Genomic DNA, 26,355 nt, shown 5'->3' with positions numbered 1-26,355 from the left:
TTAATTATATATTCTTGACCATTGTACAAGCTATTAATTATCTTTAAAAAAAACATAAGAATGACAATGGGCATATGACAAATTAAAATAGACATTAGCAAGGGCACCTATTCTTAGAGAACCAAGATGGGATGTGGTGTTCCATATCCATATCGATGCTTTGACATTTGCTATTGGTGTGCACGAGAGAGAGAGAGAGAGAGAGAGAGAGAGAGAGAGAGAGAGAGAGAGAGAGAGAGAGAGAGAGAGAGAGAGAGAGATACTTCCTTATGAGCTTTTCTAGCTAGATGCATATAACTATACAACCACCAAGAGAGAAGGATTAGTCATGGTGATTGTAGTCAAGAAACATCATCACTATCTTATTGCCAACAAATTTATATTCTTTGTCGACTATCAAGCATTACTATACAAGGCTTCTACAACAGAGTAAATCAAAAGATGGTTTCTCATAGAATTTGACTTCTTGATCATCCCAGTTAGGAAAAGGATTAGTACATGTTCACACATAAAAGATCTCTTAAATACCCAATAACTCCCCTTAAGGTGGAAGATATTTATCATGTACCAATTGAAGACATTGCCCACTACCTAGCTTATCGTCTCCCATGCAGTCTACCCATTAAAAATGATAAAGCTAGATGCTTTATCAAGAAGGTATTCCCTTATCAATTAAGGATGGGAATGGTATGCAAGAGAGGCCAAGATATGATAAATCTAGATGCTTTATCAAGATGTATTCCCTTATCAATCAAGGGTGAGAATGCTCTACAAGAGAGAACAAGATAATATCAATCTACCTATTACAAATGATAAAACTAGATGTTTTATCAACAAAAAGGTATTCCCTTATCAATTGAGGGTGGGAATGCTATGTAAGAGAGACCAAGACCATATCATCACAAAAAATAAAGTCCCTAGGTGGCTTGAGAAGAGGCTGCATCAATGTGGCCTATTCCCATGCTAACTAGGACATTTCTTTTCTATGATTCATGGTCTTGGTGGCCAAGTTTGGGAATTTTGGATCAAGTAACTAAAATTTTTCACATTTCAAAAGAAAGATAGGTTTAAAAAACCCATAATCCTCCCTTCAAAAGATGCCCAAGGGTGGATTAGATAGAGTGGGAAATATAGAAGATTTTTTAGTAGAAAAATAGCTCTACTTCCTTACCTCATCCAAGACTAGTTTGATCCTCCCCGATAACATCGCCCTTTTTTCATGTCAAGAATCTTCTTGCTCTATAGTAAGGAATCATGGTTAGACCACTCGTTGTCTTGGATCATGGAAGTCCCTTTGGAGAGGCTAAAGAGGCCAAAGGTTGTGGAAATCCCTCTTGTAAGCCCCTTCTCTATTCTCTAATCAACTAGTTAATCCTTCCAAAAGGTAAAGGTTATGCTAGAAATCTTGAACCACCTTCTTCTCCAATCATGCTCAATCACAATATCAATCAAGCATGCAAGCATGCACACTCAACACACTCCATCCACTCACACAAACACCCTCAACTAAGCAAGAGGTAAGAGATCAAGAGAAGGTGAAAGCTTTGTATACTCGAGAAATGATAAAATTCTCCTTTACATTATCAAAAGTTGTATATATACAAAAGGGCTTTTCACACTGCCCAACTTAAGTGGCTTCCTAATTCCTATCTCCACCTATATATACAAGGCGTGTGGCTATGGCTAGCTTTGATAAATTGATGACCCATGGCCTATACATATTGTGAATACATCTTAGGCTACATGCGGGGATTTTGGGTGTATGCTAAAGAGTTAAAACCTATGAATGACACTCATGACCCCACTAAATCTTTCTCTAATCCCCCATCATATAACAACAACTATTTCTTGAAAACCATCTTCCTTTAACCATTTTACCCATGCAAATTATGATCTCTAGAGACTTGAGAAGGAATACAATGCTAACATGATTTTAGACATGATATCAATTTCATTAAACCTTGTGAATCTTGTTTCAAGATTTTTTAAAATTGTAGCGGTATTAATAAATTTTTTAGTAGACACACACTTTGTGTTTGCGGTTCTTTTTTATGAACAATCACAATCTTCAATATGCTCAATTTCATAGATAAATCCCACATCAATGAGCTTTTAAAGCTTATCTTTGATCATTTATTTGTACTTAGGATTCATCAAATAAGGTCTTTGTTTTAAAGTCTTCCACCCTTCATGGTGTTTAATCGCTTTTAGTAGAGGAATTTCCCTCATGCCAATACTTCCAAGTGAAGATATCTTAGAAATCCCTTAGCAATACTATTAGGTTGTTCTTGGACTAAGGTATTTTGCAAATAAATACTAGCTTGGTTCTTCACCTTAGCTAGGTAAATTGACTTCCTTGACCTTATTGGGGCCATGATAATAAGAAGTATTATGTGGCTCTTCACTTTGACTTCTTTGAGCTTTTTCACCATGTGCCACCCTATCCCCTATGTTGTAGGACTTGAAGTATTCGAGTACATATCTCAGATCTTATTTTAGAGGGTCATAAAGTTCTTTTAGCTTTGCCTCCTCAAATCTACATATCTCACATCTTCTTTTAGAGGCTAAAAAATCCCTCTCAAATCTACATATCTCAAATTGTCTTCTTCTAGAGGCAAGTCTGCTCTAGGAGAAGACTCAAAAAGCTTAAAGAAAAAATAGAGAATGAGGAAAAGCTAAAATAATTTTCCAATCCCATTGGCCCTTTATTTATCTCTTTCTATGGCTATTGGCTTGGTCAAAATCGTGACAAAATTGAGGTATGTTTGTTGTTTGGTGTAGGTGTCATGTGAATCGACCTCCTAGACATATCCAATCCAATAAAGTTATGTCTTCATTCTTTGACTTCTTTTTTTAACATCAAGTGCTTTTGTGGTCATGGTGGGGTTTTTGGTGGAGCAAACTTCACTTAACGGGTCAATTTCTATACATGGCAAGCCCCTCCATTTTTTTAACTCTACACTACTTGGCTATATGGTCAAATCTTCCACAAATAATGCAAGCGCCCAAGGGAAAGTGCTAAACTTAAGCCCAATTTCCACATCCCTCCTAAATCCAATTCAACCAACTTAGGAGTTTTCAAGAAAATTATCCCAAATGAACACTTTATTTGATGCCCTCCCCAAGGAGAGTTTGGTTGGAACATATAATACTTGGTCAATCTAGCTTGCAATATCACCTATAGCATGGCCACAATAAGGACGAAGCCCTACTATCTCTACCCACACAAGGCATTCATAAAGAAGGCTCTTATTAACATTAAACACAATGGATCAAAAAAGGAATCACATGCATGAAGTTTTTTCCCATGAAGAGAGGAGACTTAACAACGATTTCAGGCACACACCCAGGATGGTTGAACACAACATCAAATAAACCTAGGATGATTGAACAAGACATTAAAAAAACCTTTACCCAAATAAAAAATATTACTTATTATCTTAGCCTTATATGATTTTTTTCAAGCCATAGTTGAATCTCAGCTTTGATAGACACTCTACCAATAGTCATCAAAGTGTCGGTGTTCGGTCAAGACCCAGCACTTGCATGGTTCCAAACCAGCTAGTCAGGGCTCCGGACAAAAGCGGTGACTAATACATCTGTGCCCAACGCGAGAAGCTAATGCTAGTGCATTACGCCACCGATCTATCTAATCTAAGGGAGTATAAGAATATAGCACATTGGAAAGAGATAGCAAGATAAAGCACAATAGACAATGCAATGGAGAGAATTTAAAATTATCATTATCCTAAAAAAGTTCCTGTGATGGTACTGTCAACCCGTGCGCTCTCTCAACAAGTAGAGCTTAGATGACAATCTAGATAGACTGTGGATGGAGTATGTACAAAGTGTAGAAGGGGGTGGATACTCACAAGCATTGGATGCCTCAGCTCATGGCAACCATGTCCATATATAGTACTGTAGGTGGTGTGGTAGACATGTATACAACGAGGGCACTTACATTGCATAGACACAGTCACCGCCCCTGCATATCAAGAATGCAGCCCACCATCCACCACCCACTAAAATGATGGACCTGGTATCTAAGGGAACATTCCTCATACCGTCGCCTCAGGGGCTCCTGCCCTCGAACCCCCATCGAGGCGACTGCTAGCCCCCCTGGCACCCCCCAGCCGAGGTGATGCCCCGGAACCCAACTAACGCTTGTACCCCTGACCAATCATCAATGATCACAATAATGACCCCATCGGTGTCTAAGCTAGGGTTCCCACTAAAGACATATGCACCATGGCTACTCCTCATAATGGGGGCTTAACAAATGTGCATTATTATACATCAAAGTGAGATACATGCTAAGAGGCAGGCATTGAGTGTATACTAATAGGGAGTTAGTCATGATAGTGCAGGGGTTAGTTCCTACGTCTGACATGATTCCTGACATGGCTCATGATCTTGTTTCCATGTAGGAGTCATATCCGGCGGATAGGAATGACTCTGGATCCAGATTCACACAACCTACAATAGAAGAGGGGTATACCCTATATGTAAAACGTTAGAATACGTGGTTCATATGTGAACCCAAACCAAAAACATATGTGGCAGCCGAACTACACCATGAGTACAACCAACATAGACGGTGACATAAATGATAGTCACCCAGGAGATATATCGGGGCTAGAGCTTGATATCTCAACAAATATACTGATCTCCTTGAATCACATAGTGACTCAAGACACTTCTGGTTTCATACTCCTCCTCTTGGGGTAGCGGGAGGGTGTTCAAAATCTTCCCAGACTTGGGGAAATTCCTCAACCGTCACTTGATTCATAGGCATAATTCTTGGAGGTTGTGGCTGAGGTCCTAGAATTGGAGGTGGCAAGGGCACATTCAGGGCCCTATAAGCCACTTGTATAGATGATAAAATCCGCAACCACTTCACAACGGGGTGTTGGTAGGGGTTGTAGCAGGCGGCTTCGCAATATTCCTATAAGAGCAATCCTCGTAATAGTGAGGCCCTTGACATCCATAGCACATGATTGGTTGGCCTTGTTTTGCCCTCTATGGACACTCACTATACCTATGCGGACCATGACAATCGTAACATTGGATAGGTGGTCTCTAAGTTGTCGAGTTCATATATTTGGCTCTTGGGCTTATCGGAGCCATCTGATACACAAGAATATATTGATCTCCTTAAATCACATAGTGACTCAAGACACTTCTTGTTTCATACTACTCCTCCTTCTTGGTCACCAATTACTTCATAAGGGTGTTCTCAATCTTCCCAGTCTTGAGGAAATTCCTCAACTGTCACTTGATTCATAGGCATAATTCTTGGTGGTGGTGGATGAGGTCCTAGAACTAGAGGTGTCAAGGGCACATTCTGGGCCCTATAAGACATTGGATATTGTTGAGCTATACCCGTTGGATTCGGCTGCATTGGTGGTGCAGGCAACACGAGTTGTGGTCTAGGCTGATAGGCAGGTGGTGGGGGTAGAGCTCTTGGTTACTTACATTTCAAAGTCTTGTGGGGGTAGAGCTCTTGGATTTCAAAGTCTTGTGGGCTCCCCACTTTGCATAGTGCAGGCAATAAAAGTTTGGTTGTGCTTTGTGCCTTGGAGATTCATTTGTTGGATGATTTCCAGCACAAGTTCCACACCAGACATTCTCTCGGTGGGGGTACATGTGTGGATTCGGCACTTGGTTTCACTGCCCTAATCATGCCACAATCTGATTTGCAATTTCCTCCACACTTAGGTCTTTAACCGCCTTGGAGGCATCCTTAGAATCTCGTGTATTGGTTGATCCAAACACGTGTAACCCAACCATTGAGGGTGATGGCACAGCTACACCAACATCCTGATCCATCATGTTATCACTGAGTTTGATAGCGATTTTGCTGTATAACTCAAATGCAATAGGATCTTTTGCAAAAAGAGTGTCATGCAGTTTCTTGCTTTTTAGTCCAAGCAAAGACCTTGGAAGTAATTGCTCATCACTGAGTCTCTCGGGCTTCGCATTGGGCATTCAGAAGCTTGATTTTAGCGATGTAGTTCATGACTAATGAATTCTCTTGTTATACCTTGTACAACTGATTAATTGGACTCCACCACTGGGAGAGAATCCCACTAGGAATGTTTTTCTAAGTGTGTTCTAGTTGACTCTATTCCCTCTCCTCCGGATCTAGGGCCCCATTCTCTCTCTCCTCCGGCTCTAGGGCTTGGAAGCACTATCCTTCCTTGTGTGTGGCAAGACAAAGTCAAGCAACTAGTCAAGCTAGCATTTCCACACCAAGAATCCAAATTAAAAGGCCATCTTCGTGGATAGGAGCATTGTCAAATGCAGAAGGGTCAAAATAAAATACCAGGGACTGACAAGCCAATGTTCTACAAGTGTCTATTTGCTTTGTGGGCCAAGAACAAAGGTTTAATGATTTGAACACTTTGATAGTTGATAACTCAGCATACAAGTGTTTCAAGAATCCTCATCATTGTTGTGTAATCATTCCAAATCTTGAAGACCTACCAAGGTCACAACTCCAAAGGTTCTTGATGGATAGGCTTATGAACTGGATTTGGCATTGGCTGCTTGTAGATTTCCATCAAACATATTCACTTGAAAACTGAATGAACACAGTCTTTTACTCGGAGAACCTTGTTGTATTTCACATGGCAACCTCAAGCTATGATATGTATTACTCATCGTGATCCAACAAGAAGCGGAAAGGGAGGGGATTTGGAGGTAGAGAGGGGAAGGAGAATGAGTGGGTGAATGGGGAAGGGAAGGGGACGATGCAGCCACAAAAGGCAAGGGAGTAGAAGGAGGCAAAGACTCAATGGAAGCAAAGAGTAGTTGTATTCCTTCAAACTTGCAACACCAATAATGAAGACCAAAGTCAAAGGTCTTCCCTTTTATACACTCCATCTTTTGAAGGGAGGGCTAACCCTAACTCTTCTTTCCCTACTCTTTTCTCACTCTTTTTAGCTTCTTTCCTTTACTCCTCTCATATATACATGCGATGTTCCACAATGAATGTAATTACAACAAAATTACAACAAAAATGGCATGGCCTGGAATAGGGTTCACAATGTGTGTGTGTGTGTCTCGAAACAATCTGAGGACCGTTTGTGTGACACAAATGGTTGGACTATGATGCATTTCTTCTTTACGAGGGTTGGTTGAGGTGAGCTCTCGATCGACATAGCCGGAAGATCCCCACGACACATGAGTTATCGCCGAGGACTACAAATGCTTGGCGCCATTTTCGGGGAGTTCAAGGTATGCTTATGCTTTTAGAGTCTTTCCTTGTATTCTTTCCCATTGCGCACATTCGAGTAGACTAGCAAAAGGCTGCAATAGTGGTGAATAGGCTACATTTTGAGGAAAAGAGAGGATTTAAAGGTGTTTTTATGAGTTGTTTAAGTTTTTATTGCATAGGAAGTTAGTTGATAGGATTGATAAGGAATGTATGTGGCCAAATCAATCAAAAAATGGTTGAAACATCACATCACAAGGTCTTTTCAAAGTAGGAAACTGTTAGAAAACTGCCCACTTTTTTTATTTGACATTTTCATTTGAAAAAGTTGTTTGTTTGTCTCGTTTTTTGCATTGCATTGTTAGTAGAGGTAGTATAGATAACTTCTAGTACATCACAGATAGAAAAACAATGCATAACTAGTGTCAAAATCACCTCACAAGTGTCGGTGACAGTTGTAAGTTCTAGGCCGCTGACTTAGCCAAGCCAACGCGTTGACTTAGCAAAATGTGTCGGCCGTCACTTACACCTACCCCCCACCTACCTCGATTTGTCCACATTAATTTCTATCAATACTGACATGTTAGTTAAGCCATCACGCTGACTTAGCAACTCGATCAAGCTACACTGAAACTGCAATATAACATAAAAATCAACAGATTCCAAAAATTTATAATAATTTTCATGTAAAAAGCTAAAGAACCTAAGTCAGCACGTTGACTCATTTTATCTCCCAAACCTGTCTAGATCACCTGACCTTGGCATAAAATTATCTCCTGAAGCTCACAAAATTGATAAAACTGAAAATACGTGATGTCCCTAAGTCAACGCGTTGACTTAAGAAAGTGTCCAATTCATCGATTTTTTGTATGAATATTGATCCGGAGAGCCTACCTAACATCACGACCTAGTCAAAGTTCAATTCCGAGCCAAATTTAAGTCAGCATTCATGCTGACTTAGCAAAGTGCCCCAATGGTGCCCTGCAGACCCCAATTGCCCTGATATTGTCTTCCATAACCCTCATCCGATAAAAAAATTGGTCAAAAGTGCTTTTTTGCATCAGGCTGCTGACTTAGCATCTGCACAAGTTGTTGCCCCTGCATTTCCATAACACTGCTCTGTATCCCCTGGACCCTACATGTTGTGTCTGAACCATATTCATGCACCTCAGATGAGGTAGAATCTTAGATACTGAGCGAGGTCTGGATGACAGGGTATCCAACAACGTTCTATCAAGCTATTTACCAAGGTTTCCTTCCATAAGATCAAGAGAATCTACTTTAGGTTCTAATTCAGTCCAAGGTCCGTTACATGACCACTTCTCAAGCTCGGACGAGTCGATGAGTATGTATAGCAACATGGGTGAACCTTCTAATGTCAGAACTACAATGGTCCCAAACTCCAGTATTGTGGAGCCCCAATCTCCAACGCCATCCACTGCAGCAAGGTTCTTTGAGTATTTTACTAACTTAATGGGTAGATTGGAGACAATGCTAGGATTATGTGATCCAACAGAGCTTGTGAACCCTTTTGCCAATCAAGTGGGGACAATGGTAGAGCAACCAGGAATGGCTCAACCCCCCAGGATAGAACCAATGAGAAGGGATTCGATCCCTATCACCATTCTAGACCAGTACCAACAATGGAATAAACCACATGAACAATTCTTCGAACCATCATATTGGTTAGCAGGTCAGTCTACGACATTTGAGCCTAGGTTCCCACCAGTAGCACAAGAAAGAGGAACCACACCTCAGTTGTGGAGACCAGCCTTTGAGATCGCTGAACCAAGAGACTCCCAATGGACTCAATCAGAAGACATTAGAGACCAATCGAGCACCTCTCAGTGGAGAGAAAATAGGGTTGAACCTGATCAACATCCTACCTTAAGGCACTTCCATGCTCTTGATCAAGAAGGTAGAGATTTTAGCTCTAACCAGTGATATCCAAAGACCACCAGAAACAATGACCCTCCAATGACAACAATGGGTGGACCATCATCAAGGATACCCCCATTTGTTCCGTACCTACCACCCAATGCTAACATCCCACCAATGGTAGGAGTCACCATGCCAGTCCCTAGAGGACCGCCAAATCATATGCCAAGGTCAAGGCCTTATCAAGCACAAGCACCAATGCCTAGTAGGCCCAAACCTACTTATTTGGTAAGACCTCCTATGACAGCTTATGATACCCCGCCAATAGTTCTATTTCCACCCCTGGGTGGGAATATACCTCCTATTGTCAATCCAAGGTCAAGGCCTTATGAGGGACACACACCAATGCCTAGTAGGCCCCAACCTACTTATTTGGCAAGACCTCCTATGATAGCTTATGATACCCCGCCACTAGTTCCATTTCCACCCCCGAGTGGGAATATACCTCATGTTGTCAATCCATTTCCTCAATCTACATTGATGGATGATGCCATTTGAACGCTAGTACAAGATCTAGTAAGGGGGGCCTCGTCAGCTCCAAGGAATCGGCCCATAACAATTTCAAAACTAAGATGGTGTGTTGGAGCAGATTTGTCAAACCTTTGGCAATATTGGAGACCTAGAAAAGATCAATGCCTTTGGGTTAAGACTAGATGGAAAATCCGATCAGTGGTTCATAGCCCTGGTAGATGAGGAGCAATTTAGTTGGGTCACATTAAGGAAAGCTTTTATCACGGGATGAGCTCGATAAACTAATTGTATGAGTTCAAGAAAAAGGAGGCATAGTATCTTGGGGACTATATTGCAAGTATTAAACATTTAAACTCCAAACGCAAACCTCATGAGCGGTTGAGTGATGCACAATTATTACCAAGATTTTTATTAGGGTTATTTGACTCTAAATTTGACCATTTGTTTCCAATAAACCCTACATCTTTTGAATTGTGTAGCAAAGCAGCCATAAGGCTTGGTGATAATATGATGGAGAGAGCCCAAAAAGATAAAACAACTTCTGCTTCATTAGATTTATCACAGCCTTCCAAGGATGCCAAGTAAGGATAAGAAGAGCATGGACATGAACATGGAGGAGGTAGTTGCCAAGCTACTTGGCCAGCTAAGTCAACATTTTAAGTCTGATGCACCTAGGGAGAACTCCAATAATCCTCATATGTACCCTAGGAGAGACAATACATGGTGTGGTTTTTACCACGGAAATCATCCTACAAGTGAGTGTGCTAAGTTAGAGCTAGACAATCCTACTATTGTGCTCATTGTGCAAGGACGGGAAATCATGATACGTCACAATGTTGAAACCCAAGACTAGCGCACTTGTCTAGATATCCCTCGAGAAAACAATTATCTCTTCTAGCCACACCAAATAATCAAGCCCAAGGATAGGTCAACCTAAATCAATACAGAGTGATCAACACTCCATTACCTCCACCAATCCTAGGATCCCAACCACCACCACCCAGAGTTACACCAATGAATCAAGTGGTGATAGAAGACATTCAGCTTGATTGTGAAGAGTACAGTCAAGGACCCTATTCTTATGAAGAAAAATACTTTGATGATGGTTCAAGTCCCAGCATCTACCCCAACCATTACATCTTGCAGGAGGATAAGTACATCTTGGTGTACCAAACTACAGCTCCTATGTCTACAAGAGCAACTGGTGTGAACCCTGTGGCGCCAACTCAACATGTGTTATGTTACTACCCTCGTCCAAAATCTAGGGTATGGGGGGACAAGGTCCATATAGAGTATTCATGGATTTCTTACAAAATTTTGAAATATGTAAGGGGAAAATATGAAACTCTGAGGTCCCACCTCCCACAACTCATAAGGTATGTAGACTAAAAAATATGGAAGGTTTTAGGATTTATACATATTTTTCATAATATGTGAGACCAAAAGGGGGTTTTGGACTAGGGGGGTTAAAATAAAAAATACACTAAAATATGAAAACCCAAACCCATGTAACTTTTTCATGTGTTATCAAAATTTCAAGGTGTAAAAGCATATTTGAAGCTCTTCTAGTGTAGAGCACAATCATACTAGTTTCCTTAAATTTTATTCATGGCATATTTTTAATCCTTGGAGGGTGGAGGGCGAGGTCGACATGGTATCCAAATTTGAGACTCTCCCTCATAATAACCTTGGGCTTTCAATAAATCTTTTTGAACCCAATGCTTCTTTTTTTGTTGTGGGGGCAGCTGTGGGACTTTAGTGGGCTTAACCACTTTTTCTTTTGTAATCTTGATCGAAGGGGTTGGCATTGGGCTTTCTTCCATTGATGTCTTGAGTTTTGTTATCGTGGTAAGTCCTGCAGTTGTTAGGGTGGCACTTCTCTCTCTCCAATTGATCTGACAGTTTACACTCCAACACCAGGTTCTTCCAAGTATGATATGTTCATCTATGAAACCTGCAGTCATAACATAAAACTTGTACAAGAGTGTGTGGTTGTTAACAATTAATGGTAAGGTTATGCATCCAAGAGTGTTTAACATATTTCCATTAATCGCTCGTACTTTGGCATTGGAAGGAATTAGGGCCTCTTTACTTATGTGTTGCCAAACTTCATGTGAAATGAAGCTATGGCTAGCTCCTGGGTCTATGTTAAATCTTTTTCCTCCGAGACTAACTGTCCTGGGGATCGTCCAAATACGCCACTACGGAATGCTCAAATCCTCACTACTTCTGGGTAAGAGCCAACCGCACAACTTTGCTGCGAGTGTCACTCTCAAAGCCCTCGGCTTGTTGCATTTACGATTCTACAAAAGAGAGGAGGAGGTAGAGAGTAAGATGGTGGATACGTGAGCGTGGGTGAAAGAGAAGGCGCGTACATAGCAATTGCAAAAGATCATAGAAGAAAGAAGGGAGCAAGAGACAATCCACAAGACACAAGGAATGGAGGAAGCTTCAGCTCTTGGATTCTTCAAATTGGTATGTCAACAAGTGAAGAACACAGTCAAAGACTTGGCCTTTTATACAAAGCACCTTTTCAAAGGGAGGGCCAACCCTAATCCTTTTAGCACTCTTTTTATTTCTATTGCTCTCCCTTTCCTCTAGTTAGGGGCGCAACATGTGACCACCTTAGCTTATCTTTCCTCCTATCTTTTCAGCTCTTCTTTTTACAATGCCGTATAGGCCAAAACTCTATGTACAAAATAGTACAACACGGCAAGGTGAGGTGTTAACATGGCAATGTGTCTAATATGTTAACATGACCCACTTCCTGCAGTAAATCTAGTCCTCTGGATTATCAAAATCGCATGATGCAAGATTGCATGGCTGCAGTTATCACTTGATGCCGATCTAGCAATCTTTGAGGGATTGGACGAAAGATATGATGCAGCGGCCAAAAACGGGTATCATACATTTCTTTGAAGGTCCGTATATGATGTGCATGTAAGCTGCGGACCCTTAGATATAGCTGTATAGACTGCTTCAATGTTGGCCCTTTGTTAATGTCAAAAACAATGTCGAAACGGATGTTGAGATCCCGTTCTTCGATTGTAAGAGTGTCTCTGCGGATGACCCATAGCAAAATGATTAACAACCTTAAAAAATGGCATGATCACTACAAGGGATCGGGCTCATACCCGTGCTCTTAGCCGCTAAAAATGACTTGTGAAAAAAAGTAGCGGGCCCGTGTATCAGCGCGTGTATCATCGCGGCCAGAGACATGCGTGTAAAACCGCGTGTAAAGTACCACTCAGACGCGTGTATACACGGGTGTGTAGCCGCGTTCTTTTTACAGACGCGTTGATACACGCGGCTATACACGCTTTTTCTTATATTAGACGCGCTTATACACGGGTGTATAGCCACATCCTGTTCAGTTCCAATGTCCCAGACGCGTTTATACCTACGTCTATACACGCGTAATTGCCAGTTTATACGCATTAATACACGCGTATTTTCCACAGTATCCGCGTAGATACACGCGAGTTTTAGCAGTTCTGACGCGTTTATACACGCGAACAGAGAGCAAAAAAAAAAATCCAGAGAGTGCTATTTGGTGCCTGAATACTGTTCCAGCATTCCAGCACCCAATAGCACTCTCTGGGTTTTTTTTTTTGTGCATTAGACCATCCCATTAGACCATCCACGAAGAACATATGCACGAGGGAGATTAAGACAAGAACGACATGAATGCATACATTGTCATTACACGATTCAAGACAGACATGAATGTAATACTATCGATCAATCAATTCAATATTACTATCAAAATTTCATACATGTATACAAGGGAGTCCATATCTCGAAGTAGCCCATGGCTTGAGTTTACAAAAAAATATATACAATCACATCCTCAATATGGAATGTGATACTATAAGTCTGAGTACTACTCAGACCCAGATGATGACTCGGTGCTCCCTCCATGCTCAGATGAGCTCACATCGGTCGGAATGTCCGAGGAGTAGTGCTCACGTCCACCCTCTGCAGCGGCGGCCGGTGGATCATCAGCAGCTTGTGCCTGTTCAAGTAATATATAGTATATAAGTATATATATATGCAATTCAATAAACCAAAACCATTCGTTACGAATTTTCAAGTACCTGTCGACCGTATGGTCTCATGGCTATCTCAAACTGCGCGTCCGTAATACATCCCTCGGCTCTGAAGATGGCCCACGTGTCACGTCTGCTATGCCGACGAGCATACGCAGTATCGTGGGTTGTGGGCTTCCTCCCCGTAACCCGTCGCTGTATCATAATCAACACAATTTGTAAGATTAAAACAATCATAGAATCAATGAATTAAGTAAACAATCAAATAAAGTGGCAGGATACTTACGAACTCTGCCTCCCATGACTTGACGCCGCCAGATCCGAAATGCGAAGATCCAATGGTCTTCATCTGGATCCGTCGTGCCTCCACATGCTGCCTGCTCTTCACGCCACCCTCTGCTCGTTTCTTTGCCTCCTTCCACTCGCGTTTGTGCGCAGTGGCAGGTTTCTCGGCAGGATAGCCACCCGCAGCTACATTTAGCCGGTTATCGTACGCGAGTTTTTTAAGGTGAGATCTTTTATTACTTAAGATCTCCCTTATTCGCGTCCTTCCCCATACATCCGAGAATGTAGCATGTGGGGGATTGGGGTACCGACTATGTACAGCCTCTATCACCTCCCCAACTAATCGGCTATTTTGATCTTTAAATTTAATAAAACAATTTCTATATGAGTTTGATACTACCCCACGCATCTACTCCATTACCTCCCTCCCCCTCGCATCCATCACTATCCCGCCCCTATCCGTCACATCATAGCAGACTACTCTCTCTATCTCTCTCATCTCCTCCTCTTCCGAACTGTCTCCTCTAACTCTTCTCTCTCTATCTCCTCTCTCACCGCATGCCCTACTACCTCCCCCACTTCCCCCACCTCCCCCACCAAAGCACCCGCCGCATCCTCCACTCCCACTCTTCCTACTGCTACGGGTGGAGTCACGACTGGGGGATTGTCTACGTGACGGTGGCTGTGAGCCCTGACGTGACGGTGGCTCTGAGGGAGCACGTGATGGTGGCTGTGAGGGTGTACGTGAGTGTGTCTGGGACGAGGTATGTCTCCTCAGTGGACGTGGAAGAGGAGAAGCTGCATGCCGTCTCGTCGGACTCGAAGGAATAGACGGCACTGGAGTGCCCTGGATACTCGCGATAGGGGTATAGACACCAGGCAGGGAAGGAGGGGGATGGGCATACATATACTCTGTAAGCTCAACCGGACCAGGTTGGCGCCCAAAGTGATTCAGCATCTCCATCAGCCAATTACTGTACGCAAATGGATCGGATGAAGAACCTGGAATATCCATAAAGAACCTGCAACAAACATATTCATGTACATCATGGGCTGTCTCTTGACTCACACAAATACCCTCATTCAAGTCAGTTGCCTGCAAATCATGAAATCTGAAACGCCGCAGTTTTCTGTCTGCGGAAACGCGTGGATACCCCCGTCAAAAAACGCGTGTATACACCCGTCAAAAAACCCGTCAAAAAACGCGTGTATACACACGTCCAGAAACGCGTGTATACACCCATCCAGAAACGCGTGTATATCCGCGTGAACATACTCTGCAGACAGGTTACACGCGCTTCTACACGCGTTCTTACACGCGACCTGCGAAAAAATTTTCTCGAAAAGACCGACCCCCCGACAAAGACAGAATGTCCTTATAAAAGGACCAGCCATTGTCGCCCCTGTCAGGATGCAGTAACCCAATCGTGTGCAAAAGGACAAACCCAAAGAGCAAAGAGCAAAGTAAACAAATCTGACAAAAGAGACAAGGCACAGGACAAAGTGACTGACCTCTGAAAAAGTGAGTCTTCTCTGCTCCTTCTCTGCTCCCTCCTTCTCCCATGTGTGTGCTTCTTTCTCTGCTTCCTCCTTGTTGTTGGAAGAGGCGAAAACAGGCGAAAACAGTCGATTTCTTAGTTCAAAATCTATATTTGGGGAAGGCGGGCTATTTTTAGTTTAAACATACCGCCGCATTTATATTCTCGTTTATAAATGCGTGTATATTCGCGTGTATATTATTTTAGCTGCGTTTATACACGCGTTTTGCAGAAATTAGCCGCGTAAATACATGCGATTTTTAGGAAGTAGCCGCGTTAATACACGCAATTTTTAGGAAATAGCCGCGTCAATACACGCGATTTTTGTGCTTTCATTAAAAACATATAATGATTTTGTGTTTTCTGATTTGTACACAGGATGTCATCAACCTCTTCAAGCAGTTCTGGGGAAGATGAGACAATGCGTCATCGTAATCGCGATGTGTGGTTGGGACAACGGATCAAATGTATGTGTAATCGATGTCAAGGATGCATGGTACGAGCACGTCGAATCACCTTGAATCACATCTCCATGTATGGAGAATGGAATCAAACAGGTTTAGAGGTGAGTAGATGTAAATTGATGGTATTCAAATGACTCATGGTATCCAAATTAAATTAATAGAGTTGTAACATATAATTTGATAAATTGAAGCAGGATGCAGTACCACACCCTAACATGGTACCCTACGCGCGACGAGAGCACGTAAAGCGTCGACGAGATGATGCTGGAGCTTCGGGATCTATTGTCAGAGATGAGTGGGAAAGGGACGACAATAGCCCTGCACCCCACGAAGTTGTGGAAGAGGAGGTGCTTGATGATATGGTACGGAATCTTTTTAAGGATGATCCCAAAGGTATGGACGACGATGATATGGAACAAGAGCATCTTTATAAGGCTTCATCGACACCGGTGTTTGAAGGGAGCACATTCTCAGTTTTACGTGCTTCACTTGAACTACTTAATATACAAACAGTTTATGGATGGAGCAATGCAAGTCTTGACGCATTGTTGAAGTAAGCATTCTAACTTACAAATTTGAATTAGTGGTTTAAGGTTTAGGATTTAAGACTAATTATAATTGATGATATTGGATGCAGGCTATTATCAAACATGCTTCCAAAGGAAAATAGACTACCCACCTCAAGAGACATAGCGAGGCGCTATGTGACATCTCTTGGAGGACTGGATTATGATAAAATACATGCATGCGTCAATGATTGCATTCTCTTTCGTGGGACGCATAAGGAGGCTCTACATTGTCCCACTTGTGGTGAAGCAAGGTACAGAACAGATATGAAGAGTTTTGATGTACCTCGTAAAGTCTTGCGACACTTTCCTATAATTCCTCGCATCAAACACATGTTCAAGTGCAAATCCATAGCAGAGCTCATGTCATGGCATTCCTCACATCGATCGAATGATGGCATGTGGAGAATTCCCGCAGACACTCCTGCTTGGAAGCATATTGAAGATGAGTGGCCCAGCTTTAAAACAGAGCCCAGAAACTTGAGACTTGGCCTGGGTATGGATGGAGTGAATCCATTTGGTTTCAAAAGCACCGCATACAGCGTGTGGCCAGTTGTGTTGGTGAATTACAACCTTCCACCATCAATGGCGATCAAGAAGGGACATCTTATGTTATCCCTTCTAATTCCAGGGAAACATAAAGTCAAGCATATGGATGTTTATCTTGAACCACTGATTGATGAGTTGGAGGAACTATGGAGAGGTGTTGCGGTGGTGGACATTAGTAGGCCTCCCTCCTCTCGACACTTCGACTTAAAAGCAGTGTTGATGTGGACAATGCATGACTTTCCAGGATACAGCGATTGTTCTGGTAAGAATTCTAATTACCTCCCTACTCTATTACTATTGGCTATATATATTAATTAGACGGTTTGACTTTATTATTCTAACTTTTATTTATATTTTAACAGGTTTGAAAACATCGGGTAAACATGCATGTCCTGTTTGTGGCCCTTCGTTAGTACATGAGTATGCTGATGGTTTGTGTAAGACTATATTCGATAATCATCATCGATTTCTCCCCTCAGATCATCCTAAATATGTTGCTAGTAAGAGTAACATTCCTCCACAAACACTTCGTGCAAAAGATTGGAAGCGTATTTGGGAGTCTACAACTATTCTTCCTCCAGATGGCATGAACAGGTATAGTGATGTTTTTTCAATCTTGTTTTGTGTAGTCTCTAATTGGATTAAAGGTCACATAGAGCAATCCCTTGTGCAGGTACTCCATTTTTTTCCGGCTGCCATATTGGACCCATCTTAAGATCAACCATCTTCTTGATCCCATGCACATCTTCAAGAATGTGGGATCTGGTATTTGGGAACATATTACTGGTAAACGAGACAATGTTAGCGTACGTGAGGACTTGCGGGTCGCAGGACGTATACGTCAAGCTTGGCCACGAGAGGTGGGTGGGCACGTTCGTCTTCCGCCTGCACCATGGATTATATCAAAGAAAGAGGAGAAGCAGGTAAAGCAGGCCATCACCACTTTGCGTACTCCCACTGGATGCATGAGATCATTGAAGGGAGCCTTTACAACCACTAAGAAAAGAGGCGTTGAGCAACTATATGGGTTGAAGTCCCACGATTGGCACAAGATGCTTTAAGTAAGTGTTTTCCAAGTCTTGTACGTACGTTGAAATTAAATTTTGTAATGCCATAAACCATAAATGTGCTCTTATGTGCGCAGTTCATACTACCTACTAGCATCGACCATTGTGCGAATAAGAGTTTGAAAAAATGTATTTATAAGATGGGCGAGCTTGTGAGGTATGTAAAACCAATGCTCAGATCACCCTTCATTATACCTTGCAAAATGAACGTGCATGAGGTATAACGTACTATTTATTTATTTTTCAGATATGTTAGTTCCAAAGCAATTGATCCAGCCACGTTGGATGATGCGCGTGTTATGGCAGTGGAGGTGGTTTGTTTGGTAGAGGAGACTTTTCCGCGAACCATTCTCACAAGTCAACTACATCTCATTGTGCATTTAGTGGACGAAATTGCTTTATGTGGTACTGTGCATGCACGTTGGATGTTCTTCCTAGAGCGCTTCATGAAGACCTTAAAAGACTTTGTGAGGCAAAGTGCAAGGCCTGAAGGAAGCATGGCCGAGGGTTGGTTGATACAAGAGTCTCTTGTATATATTTCAGAATTTCTTGGTCAGGTGGATAGCTCTTTGCCACGACTATGGAGCAATGAAGAGGACTTGAGGATGACCTCTATTGTGCCTCAAGGAAAAGGACAGAGTAAAGTAATTGACAGAACATTGATTGATGATCTCAATTTCACTTGTATTCTTAATAGTGATGTGATGAGCAGATGGGTTACAAGATATGAGGATGCAAAGACAAAAAGGCAAGCAGAAAGAGCTCTCTTTCGGAGGCAACATGGCTCTCGGAAGGCGTACCCTAAGCATCTAGCAACACTTCCGAATGATATCCATGTTGATTGGTTGCATGAGGAAATGGAGAGAGCAGAGAGCGACGAGGGGCTGCATATCACGGCGGAAGAATGGGAGTATGCACGAGGATGCATGTCAAAGGTACATAGAACTAATGTTTTGCATTAGTTGTAAGTGATTTGCTTTTAATATTTATTCACATTGCTTACACAAATATTGCTTCTATTTTGGTCCACTGCACTATGTTCAATGCTATATGGTGTGAAGGCAAGCATTTTCGAACACAAAGAATTGATGAAAAGAGAAATACACAAGATTGCGGTGTCATTAGTAGCTTTGAGGGAGCTAATGGAAAAATGGATGATTATTGTGGCATAATCCAAGACATATTTAGGCTTGACTTTCGTCGCTTCTTTGTGTATGTTTTGGATGTCAAATGGCAAATGAACGTGGTGGAAAAAGGGCCTGATGCAACGATAAAACGCCATGCAAGTGGATATGTAACTATTGACTCTACAAAGTTCTGGCAAACAAAGAAAGATAGGCTCGTATTGCCACAACAATGTGAGCAGGTATGCATTTTTTTACTAATGTGTTTCATGTACATATATGTCTAAGCTCGCGTACCCTTTCACTTTTGATATGCTAATTAATTACTGTACTGTGTGTATTTGAGTAGGTTATCTATCTACCAATGGTGCATGACATCAAATGGTGGTACGTCATCCCTATTGCACCACGTTCCAAAGTGATGTATAATACATTCACTGATATGGAGCATATGGAGGATGTAACAAGCCGCAATGAAGATGATGACGTCGAACATGCCATTGAAGATGTTGTGATCGATGATCAAGAAATAAGAGATGATCATGATAATGAGGATGAGCATGCCATTTCTCATGATCATGAGAATGACCCTACCATTGAGGATGATGGTGATGTTGATGAGGATGATCAGGACATCGATACCATTATCAATGGAGTACAGAATATCGATAGTGGAATAAATTTAATCGTAGCCTTACCAATTGATCAAATGGATATTGATGTCGATCGTTTGGCAAGGATGGATCTTATTGAAGATGAGATCGAACCCTAACCAATCCGTCACTATATGTTCTAAATTGATGACATTTCTATCATCTCATATGCATGATTTATTTTTGAATATATTTCATTGTTGTAAATGCATGTAGTGGGATTGTGTAATGATGTATACTGTAATGTACTATGAGATGGTTTAAGGAAAATAGTTTTTAATTTTGTAAAGGAATTCAGTTTTTCTTCAGTTTTTCTCTTCCATGCGTGTATTAATCCGTGTATAGAAGCGTGTATTTATCCGTGTATAATAGCGAGTATTAATCCGTGAATATTACCGTGTATAGATGCGTGTATTACTGCGTGTATATAAACGCGTTTATACACGCGTTGATAAATGCAAATATACACGCGAACTTAAATGCTAAAATACACGCGCCCGATTCTATTCAAATACAAGCGCGACCATACACGCGTTCGTAATTTATCGCGTGTACGAAACGCGTGTATGGCAGCATTGTCTTGTAGTGGATGACACCACCCCTAGATCTGGCATTGTCTCATACTCCTCGATGAAATTCAACATGTTGTTGACCATCTCTTAGCTAGTTTCACATTTAGGGAAATCAAAATAGGGGAAGGGGAGTTTGACACATGGCTCTTCCGCCTTAAGTGCCCTGTATTGCTTCCATGTCCACCGTCTCTTATTGGCATGAAGCACGGATGGATTCTTCATTGTCGTGGCGCAATGCAATAGCGTGCCTAGTTGTATGGATCCTTCAAAAATGGCACCCGCCACTCGGGCTGCACTACCATCTCTGCCTCTGTTGTAGGGACTTTCTTTCGATCTGGCATTTCATACCCTCATCTTGTTTCTTGTGGGTAGTCTTTTCTCCAACCATTCCATGTATAACAAATGAACCCCATTAACTGTCTGATATCCATGACATCTGTCTCATCGTGAGCTCAAAACTGGTTAGCTTCTCCCTCCACTTGCTTAGCTCATTGATGTCATTGAATACCTTAAACTATGTCAACGCTTTCTGGTGGTTTTAGTGGCTCGGATGAAGATCTTCTAGGCAACCATAGGATGGTGTTGCCCTCATAGTAGCCTTGGGCTTGTAAGAGGTCCTTAGGTACCCATCTTGAATGCATTTGTTTCTCTTGGTATGATCTTCTATTGTTCCTAGAACTCCTAAATTTCCTTTTGGACTCCTTGGAAGGGTTGCTGATAGCCTTTTCATGGCGCGGTCTTTAAGGAATCCAGACTGCGTTATTACCTGCATAAAACTTTTGTTGTAACAACAAGTCTTTTTGGATCCATACTTGTCTTGGTTCCGCCTTTAGTCAAGGGTTATGGATACAAGGTTTAGCTTGTACTTCTGCTACATTGGTCTTGAGGGTTTTGTTAGGGATAACAGGTTGCGGTAGAGAAAACTCTTGCAAAAGCTCAATAATTGAAAACTTATCACCATGGATCAAGGTTGCCGTTCTGGAATACCAATCGATCCGGCAGTTGACCTGGTAGCACCACGATCTTCCAAGAATGACATTTTCTTCCATTGCACCTACAGGCATAATATAAAACTTACATTCCTCATGATGCTTATTGATGCTTACTTGTAAAACTGCAGAACCGAGTGTTTGAAGGTGTTGACCCGTAATCGAACGTACAAGAGTTGTTGTTTTAGTGAGGCTTACCTAGGGAAGAGTTTCCCAAACCTCTTGAGACATGAAGTTGCTGCTGGCCCTGGGTCGATTAGCGCATCTATAGTAATTGATGCTGTCTTTGATACTCGTAACTCGATCATGATCTTGGTAGGGTCAACCTTTCACGGTAGCAGTACGGAAGGGAAAAACTCATATTCTTGCAGATCACCTTTCCAAAATACCCAATGGGGAACCACCAATGGCAGTAGATGATGATCTTCTTGATGCTCCTCTTTTCCAAATTGACTTAATTCCAGAGATAGGACATTATCTCACTAACGGGTTACCTCAAGATAGAACACAATTGCGAACTGACTAGGTAACTTGCAGGTTTCTGCTAAGGGATTCTAAGAAAGATTTCTTAGAAATTAGCTAAACACGATCACTTTTTTGAAAAAGATGAAATTTGAGAACACGAATTCAATTAAATCTTTAAGAAACACTTTTTTGGTAAAATACTTAAATGAACAACAAACATTTTTCTTGTTAGAAAATTTTCTTTAATATTTTCTTTACTGCAAATGGAAGATTACATGCTTTGGTTTTTAGCATTCTAAAATTTGTAGTCATGTTAATTTTCATTAGACACGATTAAAGTGAAATTTACAATGACACTTAATTAAGACATTTTTTCAAAAGGACAATTGACTTATATTTATTTTAACAAAATATATTAAAAACATTGCATATTTACCAACATAAACTTCGAATTTCAAATATAGATATCGAAGCACCCAAAAAAATCTTCGAGCTAGAAGTCGATGTGAAACATCAAGTCCATGGTTTTAAGAAAGAACCTGGCGAGTAAGAACACAAAGTAGAGAACCGATGCAATGCATTAGCTGGGTTGGAAGTCGAGCACAATTTTTGGCCCTAGCTCACATCGACTTTGCATTGTCTCCTCAAGATTTTTTGAGGAAGAACCGTAGTGCATTGATCTAGTGCAAAATATTACCAATTTTGAACTAGGTCGATGCAGTGCATCAGATTTCCGCTTTCTTCGCCCCCAATTTTTTTTAAAAAATCTTTGTTTTTCCTGTTTTGGGGCGAAGAAAGCGAATATCCGATGCACTACATTGACCAAGTTCAAAATTGGAAATATTTTGCACTAGATCAATGCACTAAGGTTCTTCCTGACAACAGGTAGTAGGCCAACAACGTGCCCGACCAGCTGATGCGTTGCATCGGTTCTATGCTTTTTGCTCTTGCTTGCCAGGTTCTTGCCTAAATGCATGGACTTGATGTTTTGCATTGACTTCTAGCCTTTATTCATACTTAAAGCATGAACATGATGTTGTGCATCGACTTATAGCTTTTTATATTGTGCAAACTTGAAATAAGCCACTTTCTAGATTGCAATTCTGCACATAGTTGATGAACAAGGAGTAGGACAAAAAGCTCATTGGATTGCAATTCTACACGAATAAGTTGCTTGTTGGATTGCAATTCTGCACATAGTAGAAGGTGCACAAAGAGAAGGACACAAAGTTTCACCACACATAGCCTCCATGTAGACTACGATGGGGCGATCACTATCAGTAGAGAGTAGGATACATCCTCAACATCCTCAAGCAAGGAAATGAATGTGATTAATAGTGATGTTGTAGATGATGAGGAAGAGAACATTGACTTGGATCAATGAGAAAACATATTTATTTGCATCTCTCTGTCTTCTATGTATAACACTTTTTGGCTGATTTTGAAGATGAGTTGATTTTTAATGAAGAGTTCAATGAGCTCTTTTGAAACATGTTAATATGGAAGAAATGAAGTGGAAATGTAGAATGTGATTTGTACGAGTATTGTAGTGAATTTATTTTTTTGTGAAAACAACTTTTTTTCAATGATTTTACAAAATTTAGTTTGAGAAAAACTTAGGTATTTGATCTCATTTTTAACAATACTTTACTTTGAGGAAAGGAATTCTTGTAAAGCTATATGAATATGGCATTTTTTTTATAGAATATCTTAAAAGATTCCAATTGTTTCTCCTAAGACAAAATATGACTTGAATAGTTTGCAATCGTGTTATCAACGGTTGATTAGGGAAGCAACACCCTATCAACTAATTGCAGGAAACACTTTACAAAATGGGTAAAGATAGAATTCTAAGGAGATGTGTTAGTGAAGATGACTTCATTACCATTGTAGAGGGAGCCCATTCAGGCATAGCAGGAGGCCATTTTGCTATTGATACTACTACAAGAAAAGTGTCAGGCATGCCTATGGTGGCCGACATTGTTTGGTGATGCGGCAAAGTTTGTTAAAAGATGTGACCCTTGCCAAAGAACCGCTAAACTGCAAAAATGGGACATGATGCCCTTACAGGCTGTCCTTGCTACTCAACCCTTTGAGAAGTGGGATATTGACTTTGTAGGTCCCATTAGCCCAGCTACACGGAATACGCAAGCTAGATACATCATCGCATCAACAAATTACTTCACCAAGTGGGTGGAAGCGAGAGCAGCTAAGAAGGATGATGCACGGTCCACAGCCAAGTTCTTTTATGAACAAGTTATTGCACAATTTATTTTTTCTCTTCAATTGGTGAGTGATCGAGGATCACACTTTTTGAATGAAGTGATCACCATGTTGACAAGCGAGTTTGTAGAGTCATACAAGAGTCATCCCTTTTTCCGAAAGAAGAGCCCATTTTGGAACTTATGAAGCCCACAAACTTCCTCGCCTATCCTTCTACCCCCGATTCCCTAGCCGAAGACCTTTGCTGGCTACAAGTGAGAGGTCGGCAAGAAGCTGTGAGGACTAGGGATTATCTACTATATTATAATGTCCGACAATATCATCCACAAGGCTTAATAATGCTCTATAATTATGTCTCAGAGGCTACGAAAAATATGTACGAAAGCAACTTCAATAATTTTGAAACCGAGCATGTTGCATAGCTCGAGAGCCCCAATGAAGAAGCCATTAACACCCTCATAGCTATCTTCAACTCCACACAACCTAGTGAACCCACATACCCATACACCATAGGCACCGCGCACCCACATAGACGTGACCCACCCACGAGCCACCTTATGCACTTACTTAGGTCACCCTTTGCAAGTTAACCCATCCCACCCATCTTCACCCGCCCCTTCCACTAGCCACACACTCTCCACCCCTATAGATACTAAGGAAAAAATACTCAAGGCAGCTGGTTTGAAAAAATACTCAAGGTAGCTGGTTTGAAAAAGGTTCAAGGCATGGATATCACATACAATATTATCATGCAAATGTTAAGGCCCGCCCACATGGAAGAAGCCCCACCAGGAAGAAAGATGGATGATGCTGAGATCAATGTTCCGGATATGGAAGATGATTAGGAAACTCTAGGCCAAGAGCCAATGGACTAGGACTGGTACAAAGCAATAAAACAGCTCAAGGTGTTTGATGACATAACCGAGCTTAACAAATGGTGAAACAAATTAATAAGTTTTGAAATGACAATGACGGATGTCATGGATATTCGACAATTGATGGGATTTATATGCTAGACATGGACAACCTGGAGGACAGAGCATCTGCATTAAACAAGGGGTTGGTATGAAAGACCCGATGCCACTAAGTTCCCCAAAGATGATGCCGAAATAGGTCTGCAACCAGATTGAATGAGGCCATTTATGAAGGATGAGGACAATTGGGCTAGATATTGTGCTGCACCGCGTGAAAGGAGGATACATCCATTCTTCATGCCAATAAGAAGAAGATGGTCCTGATGGAAATATAGGCAGTTGAAGAAAGAGGATACCAATGTCAAACTCAATTTTTCTCATTTTGGTTTTCTAGAATGCATGACGAGCCAGGAAATCGTGAATGCTAAGATTCAATGAAACATACGAGATGGATCTAGATCCCGGAGTATTAGCCGCATGCCATTTTTTCTGCCTTCTCAATATTTTGCTACAGGATATTCCTAGAGATGCACCGACTATAGAAGAACATGATCTAAACATCTGTTCCGATATAGTATTTGATATGGAAAAGGGACCAAGTTTGAACCAGCTAATACGGCTATACTTAAGGGTCCGCAATCTTCATGCCCATCATATATGAAAATTTGAAGATATGTTTGATACAAGATTTTGACCTCCCCACCATAATTTTTGCCCACTGTCCCAGCAAATGCTTGATCGACATCAAGTCATCACCGCCGCAATGCAGTCTTGCATTACGCAATTTCCCTGATATCTACAGGACTGGATTCGCTGTAGGAGGGGGCACATGTTAACATATTAGGCACGGTGTGTGTTAACACCACATAAGTGCTTGATGCTCTACAAAGAACACAAAGTTTTTTCCCAGCAACTAATGACGGAATTTATTTACTGCGTAAACCATTTCTAAACCTTCTCCTTTTATCGTGGTGTAATTCATCTCAGCTTAATTGAGTTGGCGACTCGCGGATGATCACATGTATGTTCACCTAGATGCACCAAAACCCCGCCAAAACACATCCTATAGCCAAATGAGATGCATCAATATGAATATGGAGTATCAAATCCTACTTCAAAGCTTTAAGGATGGGAGTTGAAACCAATGCTTGTTTGAGAGCCTCAAAGGCTGCTTGACACTCTTCTATCTAGTTAAAATACACTAATAATTTGCACAGAGGGGGGCCATGGTCGTGTACGACATGGTAAATCTTCTGTAATAGCCCGTGTCCC

This window comes from Cibotium barometz, chromosome 20 (assembly GCF_041138505.1).
Source record: "Cibotium barometz isolate CiBa-2024 chromosome 20, ASM4113850v1, whole genome shotgun sequence".
In the NCBI taxonomy this organism is placed as follows: domain Eukaryota; kingdom Viridiplantae; phylum Streptophyta; class Polypodiopsida; order Cyatheales; family Cibotiaceae; genus Cibotium; species Cibotium barometz.
The sequence above is the reverse complement of the archived record's forward strand: the minus strand, read 5'-3'. Positions refer to the sequence as shown.